Source organism: Lissotriton vulgaris, chromosome 3_1, assembly GCF_964263255.1.
Source record: "Lissotriton vulgaris chromosome 3_1, aLisVul1.2, whole genome shotgun sequence".
Classification (NCBI taxonomy): domain Eukaryota; kingdom Metazoa; phylum Chordata; class Amphibia; order Caudata; family Salamandridae; genus Lissotriton; species Lissotriton vulgaris.
This window is the reverse complement of record NC_141689.1, coordinates 1,265,807,135-1,265,820,890: the sequence shown is the minus strand read 5'-3', so window position 1 is coordinate 1,265,820,890 and position 13,756 is coordinate 1,265,807,135. Positions and strand designations below refer to the sequence as shown.

Sequence of the window (13,756 nt, the reverse complement as noted above, 5' to 3'; positions counted from 1 at the left end):
TCCTATAGACTAGAACTTGTGAACTATGCAGATGACACTCAGCTTGTTTTCTCGTTAGAAGAGAATTAAGCGGTGTCACAGGACAGATTTCATGAGTGCATGCTGTAAACTCCTTACAATTTAACGGGGAAAAAACAGAGATAATACACTGTGCTACTAGTAAGCCTCCGTGTCCACTCTCAGCTGACTTCTGGCCTATTCTCACTGATAAATCTTTGACACCATCCCAGTTGGTACATAATTTGGGGGTGATGTTTGGTAACACACTACAGCTGGAATCTCAAGTAAACAAGTTATCTGGCTTGTGCTTCTCGCTGCTCACAGCCCATCGGAAAATTCTACCGCTGCTACCGATCCCAGCAAGGGCACAGGTGGTGAGAAGCACTATACTGAGCAGACTAGATTACTGTAATGGCCTGATGCTTGGGGCCCCTATTATTTTGATAAGGAAAATAGAGAGAGTTCAAACTTTGGCTGTGAAGCTAGCCTTAAATAGACATCGCAAGTCCTCTGCCGCTTTAGCTTTGAGGGATCTTCACTGGCTTCCAATTCTGCAGAGAGTACAGTTTAAGTCACTGTGCCTGGTCTTTAGGGCAACACATGGAATGGGACCAAGGCCATTGCAGAGCAAGTTCACATTGTATACTCCACCCAGAAATCTTCACTCTTCTTCAACAAATCTGGTGTGTATCCCTAAAGCTAGAAGAACCAGGATGGGAGGTCAAGACTTCAGCTCCGCAGCCTCTCAGCTGTGGAATGACCTGCCGATCGACGCCAGACAGACAGGGAATCTGCTACTTTTCAGGAAAAAAATTGAAAACCTGGTTGATCCCTAGGGATTAGGCCAGCAATAGATTATATTTCTCTCTTCCAGTAATGATCAGGCATAGATTTGAGCAGTGCTGGTAATTGCAGCACCAGGATACCCGTAGAGTGACAGTGCACTATACAAGTACTACCTACAATACAATACAATGTGCAATTGCGCACAAGTTGGTTAAAGATCAAAACCCTGCAGATTACTCTGCACGAGTGCTGCTACATCACCACAGCTCAACAGCCAAAGCGAATGAAGAGCAAATCAATTTAATTGTGAGGTTCAGCACACCAGCAGCGCTATCCATTGAACAGATAATTGCTGCTACTAAAGCAAATAAAGACATACACATCCTCAAAGACATCATTATGATACAATCTTGGAAGTAAAGCATTCAACCTTCTGCGGATGATGTTGAATTTCAAACGTTCCAAAATGCACAGGATGAGTTATCCATCAATCGAATCGAGACGGTATCTTAATGAGAGGCTCGAGAATTATCATACCTGAGAGACTGAGACAGCAAGTCATTGAATTAGCCAAAGATACATTGTGGCGTTGTAGCCACCAAGAGAGATCTAACAGACTAAGTGTGGTTCTTTCACCTAGATAAACTATTTGAGAAGGAGCTGAAATCATGCAATATTTGTAACTGTTTATCCCCTAGGGTGACACAGTAGACTCTAACAATCTGACCTTCCTGCACATGCCTGGAAAAGTCATTGATGAATATTTGTTTTTTCCTTTGGTGGAAGACTTATCATCGACAACCCATGACAAAGTCATTGAGCAGCTCCATGATATTTTTGCAGCATGGGGCATTCCTGCTATTCTCAAGTCTGATAATTGCCCGCCTTCCAAAAGCAAAGAATTCAAGGAGTTTCTTGTTCGAATAATTGTCAAGCATCAAAAGTCCTAAGCCAGAGGTTCTGTTGAACGATTTATAGCCACCCACAAGAAGGACTTCCAGGGATCATATATCGAGGGAAACACAATAAATCAAGCTTTGTGTCAAGCCCTTTGAGCCTATTGATCAACTCCTTATTCCACAACTGATGAGAGTCCTGCCACCTTGCTATTTGGGGGAGCCATCAGCAGGGAAGGCATTTGGACAGTGCGACTGGTGCAGCCGCACTGAGTGCTGACCTTTGGAGGGGGCGCTGACCTCATTGGGGGAGCTGTGTTGAGCAGTATCTTATGATTGGTGAGATGAGGGGCATTTTTGCCTAGAGGTAGTGACAGAATTTGAGGATATGGTCATAGGGTGTGGGGGGCGCAAAAGTGATTGTCACACTGGGATTTACCAGTGCTATAGTCGGCCCTGGCCATCAGAATCAAACTTCCACAATGGACATAAGAGTGATGGCTGAGTGCCAAAAAGGTTCATGCCATGTATACTTCTCATAAGTGAAAAAAGAAACTTATGCAGATCAGCGTCATCACGCCCAGAAAACAGTCTTCGATGGAGGGTACTGGATATTTGTCAAACAGAAACGGAAGTGGAAAACAGACACCCTGCTTGCTGTCGACCCTTTGAGGGTTGTGACCTGCAAAGGATATATAGTGACAGCACATCATCCCAGAAAGTCCATCACAAGGGAATCATCTCATTTTAATTACCTACCTCAACGTTCATCAGTTCCTAAAAACACAACTAAGGTGACTCTGCCTAAATGTCCAGATCACACATCTGAGCCAACATCATTGGTGCATAATCAAGGTGCAACTCAACTACATCATACCGCCCAATCTGACAGACCACTGAGAGCACCTCGAAGACTCATTGAGCAAATGGTATGCTCATGTTATTTGTAATTTTAAAATAACAAAGAGGGAGAAATAGTTTTGTTGATATTAGGAACCTTGCAGTTCTGGGTGGACTCCAAATGAGAACTGGGTAATCTGCTAGGAGGTACTAATGTGGTTATAAAAGTTATGATCTAATGCATGCAGAGCGTAATCGTATGTTTGAGAATAAAGACATTGTTACAGAGATTGGTGTGTGGCCTATTCATTTTTATGCTCCTGGGCTGGGGAGGTTGTTACAAATATGATACAGCTGGTCGTATAAAGTCAGTTCATATAGAAAGCTGCTCCATTCATCTTGAATCAAAACTACAAGAAATAATGCAGCAGAAGGCATGAATCCCATTCTCATGGGCTGCCATTCTGCCACCACTGGAAATCCCAAAAAAACATAATACAGCTCGTGGCATTCTCTTCTTTCAAATGCATTGGCCCCTCCCCATAGTTCCTATTCTGCAACCTGCTGTGTAATGTATATTAAAAGACACAATGATGATGGAGAGAATACAGAGCAAATCAAACATCCATCCCCAGTCAAGGGATCTGGTTAAATCCATTGTTCCTTTGCTCATCATGCCATCCCAGTTTGGACCCAGCCATATGCCAATCAGTCTTGACCCTGTGCCTCATGGGAACAGTCCGGCTCGAACTGTCAATCGAGGTCCCCCCTGGACAGGAAACAAGTATCCTGTGACAGGTTCCTGGGCATCAAAGCTAATAAGCAAGGCTAGCTCGATTCCAGTGGCGCAGTGAGCCTGGAACGCACGTCTGGACATACCTGGCGCACATAAACAGAGAAGACAAAAGACACACATATGATTGACACAATGCAGAGCAAATCAAACATTTACCCCCTGTCTAGAGATCTGGGTTAAATCCATCGTTCTTTTGCTCACCATGCTAGCCCAATTTGGACTCAGACATATGCAAATCAGACCTTGACACTGTGCCTCATGGAAATTGTCCAGCCGAAACTGCCAAGCCAGGACCTCCCTGTACCGGAAACAAGCATCCTGGGACTGGTTTTCGGGGCATCACCCTTCATCAGCCATGCCAGCTTGAATCCAGTGGCAGAGTGAACTCTGGACCCAAATCTGGGCATACCCAGCGCAATGTATATTGACATGAGTTTTTCATCCACATTTGTGGGAATCAAGAGTCTTTAATAGATAAAAGCATGAATTTCTGAGAGGGTAAGTTCACACACAATTAAGATGGCAGCGTCGCTCTTGCAGAACGCCACTTTGTGCAAGAGTGATGCATCTCTTAAGTTTGACTAATCAAGCCACGCAAGGCCACATTGCATGGCCTTGTGAGGCTTGATAAATCTAGAGTAACGCAGTGCAGTGCAAATCACTGTGTTGCGTTACAGTTCCCCAGGGAAGCATTCCATGGCTGGAGCATAAGTGTTCCCTCTCATCCAGCCATGGATTTTGGTGCATTCCCAGATTTACCATTATTGACAAACCTGGAAATGCATCAAAATGCTACGCCTCCCCAGGTGAGGCATAACGAGGAAAAATATCTTTATTTCTCCTTGTAAGTTCCTCATTCTATGGGCGCTACATTCTGCAGCACACATAGAAAGGTGAATATGCCTCAGGGGGCTGTTTCTCTTCCTGCATAAAAACACTCTTGCTTACAACACAGGCATCCTTGCACCACAGTGCAACGGTGCATGCGCTGGCTTAAGCAACACATTTTGCGCCAGCACAGGAAAATGGGAGGAATGGGTCATTTATTGTGAGTAAGTACAACGCATTGCTGCCCTTTCCCTATCACACAGCGCTATCAAGTGACTTGCTGCACTGCGTAATTATCTGGTAAACATGGCCCATAGTTTTTATCTAACAGGTGCAAACCCTACAGACATCATATGCTTCTCCATGGGTCCGTGACTTTGGCACATTTCATACAGTTCCTAAAAGATTTGCAAATAACTATGTTTACATTTGCAGTGACATGGGGTGTATTCTCGGCTACACACCAGAGGACACAAAAACACTTGCCATATTGCGCAAAGGGTGAAACAACTATTTATTGAACTGGTCACTTACTATAAAGCTCACCTTTCAATACCCTTTGTTCAGTACTTGATTTGTTAACATATAAATGACAGGGCCCAAAAATTTCACAGAATGCCACTGCAGCTTGCTTCACCCACTAGCCCTACCAAGACTACCAAACGTGAGGACAAACAGTAACTACTAATTATCACAAAACTAAAAATGTTAACATTTGTAAACAATCTTCTTATGTTCTCGGCTCAAAAATAGTCTGACAGCGCCGTCATGTGGTAAACCCTCATAAATAAGTCCCTGTGTTAAGAATTGTGTGCAGAGCACCGGAACACACAAGCACAAGTTAAGCATTACCCTTGCTTCTTTTCGTTTCAGCCAAAACCCTAGGCACAATTAGGGCACAATTCCAGTCTACGTGCGTAAACTCAAACACTACCCATATAGAACACATGACAGAAACACACTCTTCCAACCATAGCACTCCCACAGACTAGTAATCTACCTGTCTGCAAGAACACTTCAGTGCCTCTTTATGAATATGAAGAGCTGTACAATTGCAATAGCAATACAATACAGGTGCATTACTCAGTCATTGAACAATATTGGATTTTTGTAAAGCTTATTATCGTACCTGCTGGTGTTGCGGGTACCGGAATTGCTCGATAAGGTCTTCCTGAATTTTAAAGGAAAGAAATAATGTGTAATCAGCAAAGGAAAACATATTTAACCTAAAGAAATACAAAATTCAATATAACAAAAGTATCATGTAATTATCTACAGAACTATAGCTGTATAATGATCATGTTGTACTACAGTATAATATTTGCACACCACACGATATCCTAAAGTACTTAGAAAGGCATTGATTACTGTTAGTGAGACTTTGACATCCTTTCTCTTGCTGAAACAAGTAGCACGAGTAGGCCTCGGCCTCGTGGCTACTTCTGGAACAGACCAGCATGAATGAGAGTTCAAGAACATTGAAACGTCAAAGAGGAATGAGCAAGACGCCCCCAAAACAACCCACGTTTCATCTTAGCATTTAGATGGCTCTCATCTAACCAGGGAGTCGCCCGTGTCTCGGCTCAACTCTGAGAGAAAGTAGAAGAGCTTCCGGGTAATATGAAGGCATGCCAGTGAGGAACAAGTGAAGAGGGACAGACACAGTGACAGAATCTTTGTTCCCGTGGGTCAGGACTGCAGCTAAAGGAATATGCCTTTGGACATTATTGACTCTCTTCAACATTTGTAGTGCTGTACAACCTTGAGAGGATCGTTTACCGTGATCCAAAATACCCAATGGTGGAAGTTGGCGGGATTGGAAGAGCACGGCGTGCCCCTACTTCTTTTATTAAAACGATTCCGTTCCCCTACTTTTTCTATTCAAAGCTGTGTCCCAGGACGGCAGAAATAGCAAAGGAATTCAGATAAGGCTCGGCTTGCTTTGGTGGTCGTTCTGGGACGGGCAGAGAAGGAAAAGTACTCTGTCTCTTCCTTACTGCCAAGCGAAGATACGGACAATGTCCTTTTCTTTTCTGTGTTGGCAGCTGCCTCCCCCCTTACTATAATTCCATCCCTTTCTGTCTTGCTCCTCACTTACTGAAAACCATGACATGAAGAAACGGTTCACAACCTCTTTTCCTTTCTTTCATTTAGTTGCTTCCCTGTGAAATGGATCCACAAAAGAAAAAACACTTTTTTGGGAAATGCCCTTTTTCTGACATTTTTCTATTCCAAAGTGCAGCTTCGGGATGGAGATAAGTAAAAGGTTTTAAATATGAAAAATAAATACATAACTAAATAAAGCAAGACAGAGTGGTTGCAAAGTGGCCAGATTGGTTTTATTCACATCCAAACGCATCAGCCTCACTTTACAGACGTTGCAGTGAAGCGCTACTTTTGATTTCTCGTCTTTCTTTGAACAGCATTGTTGTCCCTAGGTGGGGATGTGCACCATTCCTGGATGTATTGCAATACTTGGTTGATGGGTGGATTGGAAAATAAAATGTTCACCATGGCTCTGTGTTTATGGTTGTGGTCTTTTTAAACCATACTGCTTACGTTTTGTAAGGATATAAGCAATGGAGATTGAAACGGTTCCCTACAGGGCCCTGTAGTCATGTCCCTAACTTTTCAGGGAAAACCACTTGCTGATTTCTGAATAGTGAGTGCGAGATCGTTAAGGTAGCCAAGTTGTTTCTGCTTACATTTCACATGCTTTACTTAATCTTGCATTACCCTATGAGAGTTTGCTTTCAATTTTATTTTATTTTTTAGACAGCATATTACTCTTATCAAGTGCATAATTTGAATTTAGCCACATCCAAGTGTTTATAGCAGGCACAATTAAGTTGTAGCTGAGGGCAGTGCAAGTTTCTCTCAGTAGGGCAGTACGGTGTCATAAGATCTAAACTGGCCACATGAAAGCTATCAAGTTTATGTTGATTCTAAGGGATTGGTGTCACTACAACGCATGCTTTTACATCGCATGCCTTTACAACGCGGTTTTTACCACGCAGTCCATTACAACGCATAATGCTTTTAGGCGCTGGATAGTGAATTATTTAATTTACTATTCCAACTCCAGTCCCAGTGGATAGCAGGGAAGGTGTTGGATAGTAAATTAAATATATTCCCTATCCTAGAGCGCCCCCCAGCGCAATGCGTTGTAATGGTATGCGTTGTAATGGTTGCGATGTAATGGTAGTGCGTTGTAAAAAATGCGTTGTAAGTGATGTTCCCCGATTCTAAGTGAATGCCCTTTGATTCCTGCAACAGAAAGGATTAAGTCAGGGGCTGGAAACGTTTGAACTCTTCCACAGAGCCATGTTCAGTCTCGAGGTATGCGGCTGAAGGCCTGCTGTTGCTGTGATCTGCAGGAGTTGGTTTACACTTGTGTGGTGAAGGTCTGCATGCTAGTTCTGAGCGGGTAGACACCTTTTTAATGTGACCAAATGTAAACGTGTGGCAAAAGCTTGCAAAGTAAAAACATACGTGGTAAAAACAACATGTTGTGATGTCATACAACCAAAAGGCCGGAAAGGCTTATGTGTAGATCTTTGCTCGTACAGTGATGAATGGCATTTGGTAGTATGTTAAGTAGTGCTACTTCACAAACAACAGAACATACTTTGTAGATATAGGTTCCACAGTATACCACTGCCCAGCTGCACCTCTGAGAGGTATTCTCCATGCAAAGTGTGTAAATGTAACATTCTCTGTTCAAGTTAGAGACCAGAATGCCCCAATATTGGTAAATGATCCTGGTCCTATTTAATAAGGATGCAGCTAAAGAGATGGCCAATGTCACCTCTTTTGATTTTGTCACCTCATTAGTTGATGGAGGCTTAAAAGCAAATTCTGTCATGTCCAAATTACCTGCTTTGTTCCAGTGCCCAATTTTTTTTTGACCAAGTGAGGGACTGCTCCATGTTACGTAAAGGGCTAGTCTCCAAGAACAGTGACGATATCCCCTGAATTCTGAAACTTGCTGGAGAAGCTGAGGGTATGCCTAAAGTACATTAGCCTACTTACCTACTCAGAGACGGATGGAGAGTGGTTGGCCCTTCGTGAAGAGAGACTGTCCATGAGAAGAAGTCTTGGCGGTTTCTGTGTGTCACGCAAAGCAGACGTAACTCACTTCATCATTGAGCAAAGCCAATTTTGACCCAAGTCCTTAGGGTTGCCACAATCCATCTCTGCAGTTTCTGCAGGAAGCTTCATTAGGAAGCTACCCTTCAGACTGTCACTTACTGTCTGGCATTCCCACTGCAGTCCCTCATGAGCTGGTGTTTCTGCCTACCTATAATATTCCCCTGTGAGCAGCTGCCTACACCAGTCCGCAAACCTCAACTGCTGAAGGAAAGGACCTATTTCCACCAGCCCAGAGGTAGCAACTGCCTGCAAATGAGCCCCTGCCTGCAACATGTCGAAAGCTGCAAAACCTGAAGATGACTGTCCATTGAGCAGGCCTATCTTGTGTTTCAAACCATTGGTGAAGGAATCTATCAGAACAACACCTGATAGAATTTAAGTGGGCGAAGTTGCTGACAGTAACATCTGGTGCATCCAACCCACAGATCCACTAAACACGAAATGGGGACCTGAACTCATGTAAATGAAAAGATGCCTGACTCGCACAAAGGTGAAACCAGCTGCTAACATTGCAATCATGAACTTGCAGGATATAAAGACTATTGAACTGACCTGCAAAGTATCCACTGGAGTAATTAATAGTAATCTTTACTTGTCGGAAGGAGGGACATGCAGCTGTTTTGCCCAGTGCTTCCCAGTGAGGACCCCAAGGCAATTGAACTTTCCTTGCGCTACGAGTGTGCTTAAGACAGCTTGTCCCCCCGCTGCCGCAAACCACCAGCTCAGCAGCCACAGTGCGAGGGGACTACAATCCCCAGCAGACCTAGCGGGATTGACTCGCCCACACGCAGCATTTCTGCGCCAGGAGGCGCTTAAGAGTCCTGTCCTCCCTCCGCGCCGCGGGACGCGCCAGGCTAAGCCCGGGCAAAGGGCGGGCCCTCTGTGGCCCTCAGAGGCCAGAAGAGGCCGGGCTGGGCCACCTCCCTTGGCAGGCCTCTCCAACCTTCCACCGGGACCATTTGCATTGTTATCAGGTCAGTGATAAGAGTATATTAAACTGCCTAAACATTTGTCACATACTAAATCCAGATTAAACGTATATTATGGGGAACAGAACACCGGCAGTGTCTAGGCCAAAAAACGTGCACAAAATGGCAGTAACATCTTCCACCACCCCGCAGCCAAGTTTGACCGCCATTGATAAAATGCTCCAGAAGACCATCGACGTTGTTGCAACAGCCATCTAGAATACTGAAAGGTGCTTTTCGCTCTCACCAAGCTTGCCCCCTCTTTTGAACCAATATAACTCACTGGATTCTCTACTTGCCGCATCCTATGCAGGGCTTCCAGGCACAGACTCTAATGAGAACTGCATAATTGTGGACACGGCTCCGCCGGAACATTTTACCACAGGCAGCAGGTTATCATCAACTCCCACTATGCTCAGGCCTGATATGAACATGAGTCAAGACTCTTGTGCACCACTGGCCCATGATCTGGCACATTTAGATGGCACTGACCCATGTCCGGATCTTGATATATCTAATACTGAGGGGGACAAAAGTGACAGTGTTCCTGTGCGAACCAGGGGGCAAAAAGCCAAGAGAAAATTTAAACACTTAGGCACTGAGCTATCACCAAAAAAAACAGAGAAACAAGGGTGGGCGCAAGCAACGTCGGAGGATTTTTGCTTCTGCAGAGCGGAAAAGGGATAAGGGGAAAGATCAATTTAACGAAATAGATACCCACACTACAGAAGCTAGCGCAGCGATGGGGAACGAAGGATTCTGGGGTAGGATGGAGACCTTACTGACTACTCTTTTAGGGCCAATCAACCAACAAATCCTAAACATGGATAAGAGGCTGAGAGTGTTAGATGACCATGTAACAAAACTAGGTATAGGGCAGACTATAATAAATAAATCCAATGCAGGGATATTAAGTGGAACTAAGGCCCAAAAAAATAATGGGGTTAATACAAACACAAACGGTCACAATAAACTTACTCCCCCGATGCCAACACCATGCACAAGCAAAAATCTACCTCCAGCCAAACATGCCCCTAATTCTAATACGACTAAAGTAGTTAGTTTGGAAGGAATGGAACAAAATGTTTATAAAAGTAAAAGGTTCCCAACCAGACAAACCAAGAATGACACCCAAAACCGCCCTACAGTCCAACCTGAACTAAACATGGCAACCAACACGAGGAAGATACCTACCCGCATCAGCCTGCCGCCTGAATGCGGGGCGTATGTGTTGGTCTTAGTCAATGTGCCCAAACTAAGGAATGACCAAGAGGAAAACCCCATCACTCTCAAAAACAGGATTCTCCATTGGCTATCTATAAATTGCAATTTCCCAATGGAAGGAGCAAGGGAGATTATCCAAACACAAAGAGTCGGGTGGGTGGGCCCGCTGAGAGAAACGTTTGAGGGGGATTGCATAATTATAAATTTCAGGTCCCCTCAATGGGCTCAAAAAACCCTTGATAATGTCCCACTGCCCTCACCTTGGGAATCTAATACGAGCTTGCTCCCTCTGGGCTACTTCTACAGACACCTAGCCCCAAACTCTAACCACGGGAATAACCCGGCTGTGTGCTATCAGGATCCAAATCTTGGTACCAGGAATAAATTCCCATTGCACCAACTGAATCAAGATTTTAGCTTTATGAACGGCCCTGCTCAGTGCCATCAGGCCTTATTCCCAGCACACCCGATGCCACACCCATACTTTCCCATTATGCCCCCGCACAACCATAGTGAGAGGCCATATCTAAGTACAAATTTAAACCGGAACTTGCCTCAGAACGAGTTGAGGTCCATATATAACATCCCAACCTATAACCGGTTTGAACATGCCTTCTCAAATTTAGAAGATCAGGAATGACTGGGAAAAAGGAGAAGTAACATTGGATGCCAAGAAGAAAGTAAAAACAATGAGGAACATCTATTACCAACACTAGCCAACACAACCCAGGAAACAGTAGCGCAATACCACACTGCCACACCTATAGCTACACAAGAGGATGTATCTCCTACACTAACCAAACTCTAAGCAGAGAATAGTTATGAGTGCTAGGAGCAAGTCAGTTAGCCACACCAACCACTGTGACTTGTCAATCCTTAGCTGGAACGTAGCAGGGTTAGAATCAAGACTTTCAGACCCACAATGGGTCCAGCTATTGGATTGTAAAGACATTATCATGTTTCAGGAGACATGGGCTGTTGGGAATCTACATTTAGAGGGCTAACATTGTTTTAGTGTGACAGCACCTAAGCCTGATTTTGGAAGCGCAGTGGGAGGCTTGTTCATTGGGATCAAGATACTGGCCGGTGGTACTATCAGAGACTTATCAAGAGGGAATCCGAACAAACAGAACTTGGAGTTCAAGCGAAAGACCCGGATTTATTTAATTAACTTTTATAATAACGATTTTTATACTGTACCCAATAAGAACATTGAAGCACTCTCTAAGACCTTACGAAATCTTGAAACCAGTTTAGAAACTGAGGAGGAGATAGGGATTTTAATCGGGCGGACTTTAATGCGAAAATCCCAAAGAATTGCTGGACTGAGGATAGAAATCACTTAGATCAAGCTGAACGAAGGGGCATTGAATTAGCTAACATATTAACTGAGCACATTCTCAGCAATGCTATGGATACAAGTTACACTCCTAGCACATATCATGCTCCCACTTTCAGAGGCAGTTACTGCTCTTCCACCATCGACTTTATCTTGATGTCCCCCCATTTATTAGACCGCGTAACAAAATTCATAGTGACAGAAACATTGTTTGATGATCATAACCCCCTCACAGTGACTCTGCATCTAGGCCCTAGCCAGGTATATGCTAATTTAAATGGTGCAAGAGATATTACACCCTCGGGTGACGGTCTGCGATTAAAACGGAGGGGAGTTGACAGTGGGGCAATATTGGAAAGTGTAAAAAGGGAATATCCCCAGTTAGTCAACTCTTTTTTATTCATGGATGGGAACTGTCAGATGATAATTGCTGACTTTGGTAAACTGTGTCTAGCCATAAAAACTTCTTTGTCAGTTCCATTGCCAATGGAAGGGAAAGAGCCAAGGTGGTTTGATTCCGCCTGCTCACTAGCAAACAGGGAATTGCGCAGGGTATTAACCACTAAACCAAGGTGCATATTGGAGGTACAGGCAGCCAGGAAATTTTATAAACAAAAAATAGCTGAAAGAAAGGCTGCATCATTGACAGAACAGTGGGATTCGCTGGTTGGAAGTGCAAACTTGAAAAGCAGTGGCCCCTTCTGGTCAGCTGTCAGAAAAATGCGAGAAATGGGCAAACAATTAACCCCAATCAGCTGCAATATAACCAGCAGCTCCTGGGAAGTCCATTTTTCCAAAATGTATGCCGCACCACTTAAGGAATCAACTAGCTTTGCCCCTGGACAGCTCCGCGGCTTAGAGATCGATCTCCATGAGGTGGAAATAGCTATTAAAGAGAGCCTTGGGAACAAGGCCCCAGGTCCTGACGGACTACCCATAGATATTATTAAGCATAGTCCGGATCTATGGGCACCAATTCTTCTTAATGTTTTTAATAGTCTGCCAACAGTGCCCATGCCCACTACCTGGTCAACTAGTACTATAGTCCCAATTTTTAAAAAGGGCGAGAGGTCGGACCCAGTGAATTACTGTTCGATCTCCCTTTTGGACAATACCTTAAAAATCTTAAAAATGAGTAATTTATAATAGGGTGGTAGAGTGGACTGAAGATACGGGTCTATTGGACCCGTGTCCGATGGGATTCAGGAGCAAGGTAGGGACGGTTGAACAATGCTTGAATTTAAAACTGATCATTGATAAGTATAGCGTTGCCCAATCGTCTCCTATTTACCTTGCGTTTATGGATCTTTCATCCGCCTTCGATCTAGTGAATAGATCTAAACTATGGGCAATCCTTCTGAATTATGGACGGGATGAGGCTCTTGTTAACTTCCTGGCCTACCTCCACACTGATCTCAAGGCACAAGTCAGGATTGGGATGGGTGGAGAAGTATCTGGACCTATCAACATTGGCAGAGGGGTAAGACAGGGGTGCGTCTTAGCACCCCTGTTGTTTATTATTTACATTAATGGTTTAGCCAAAACCCTAAAACAAGTGACTAGTGATGTACCAACAATCCAGGGGCAACTATTACCAGTTTTATTATACGCAGACGATGCGGTCCTCATGGGCCGAACACCAAATGCCCTCCGTTTACTTGTTAAAAGTTTCATCCAATACATGGAGGGCTTAGATCTGCGTGTAAATTTAAAAAAATCTTTTATTATGCCATGTGGACCAGGTAAATTAGAATCTGTAACTACATTCCCATATTTAGGGTTGGTTTTAGCTGCGAACGGCTCATGGAGTGTGCACTCGGCCCACGCCATGGGCAAGTTCTCGAAAGCCACCAATTCTATTTTGAGCTTGTCCCATCCAAAGAAAATAGGTGCCACCAGAGCTATTTTAAAAAATGTTAGATTACAG

The 13,756-nt window shown here is 44.0% G+C and overlaps 1 long non-coding RNA gene across 1 annotated transcript in view; it reads right to left on the bottom strand.

The window, feature by feature from the left end:
• Window positions 1-13,756, bottom strand: part of LOC147727779 (uncharacterized) — a 180,156-nt gene that overhangs the window by 69,056 nt on the left and 97,344 nt on the right. The window contains exon 3 of the long non-coding RNA XR_015309510.1: window positions 5,276-5,317. This is a non-coding gene — a long non-coding RNA (uncharacterized LOC147727779). The remainder of the gene's footprint in view (window positions 1-5,275; window positions 5,318-13,756) is intronic.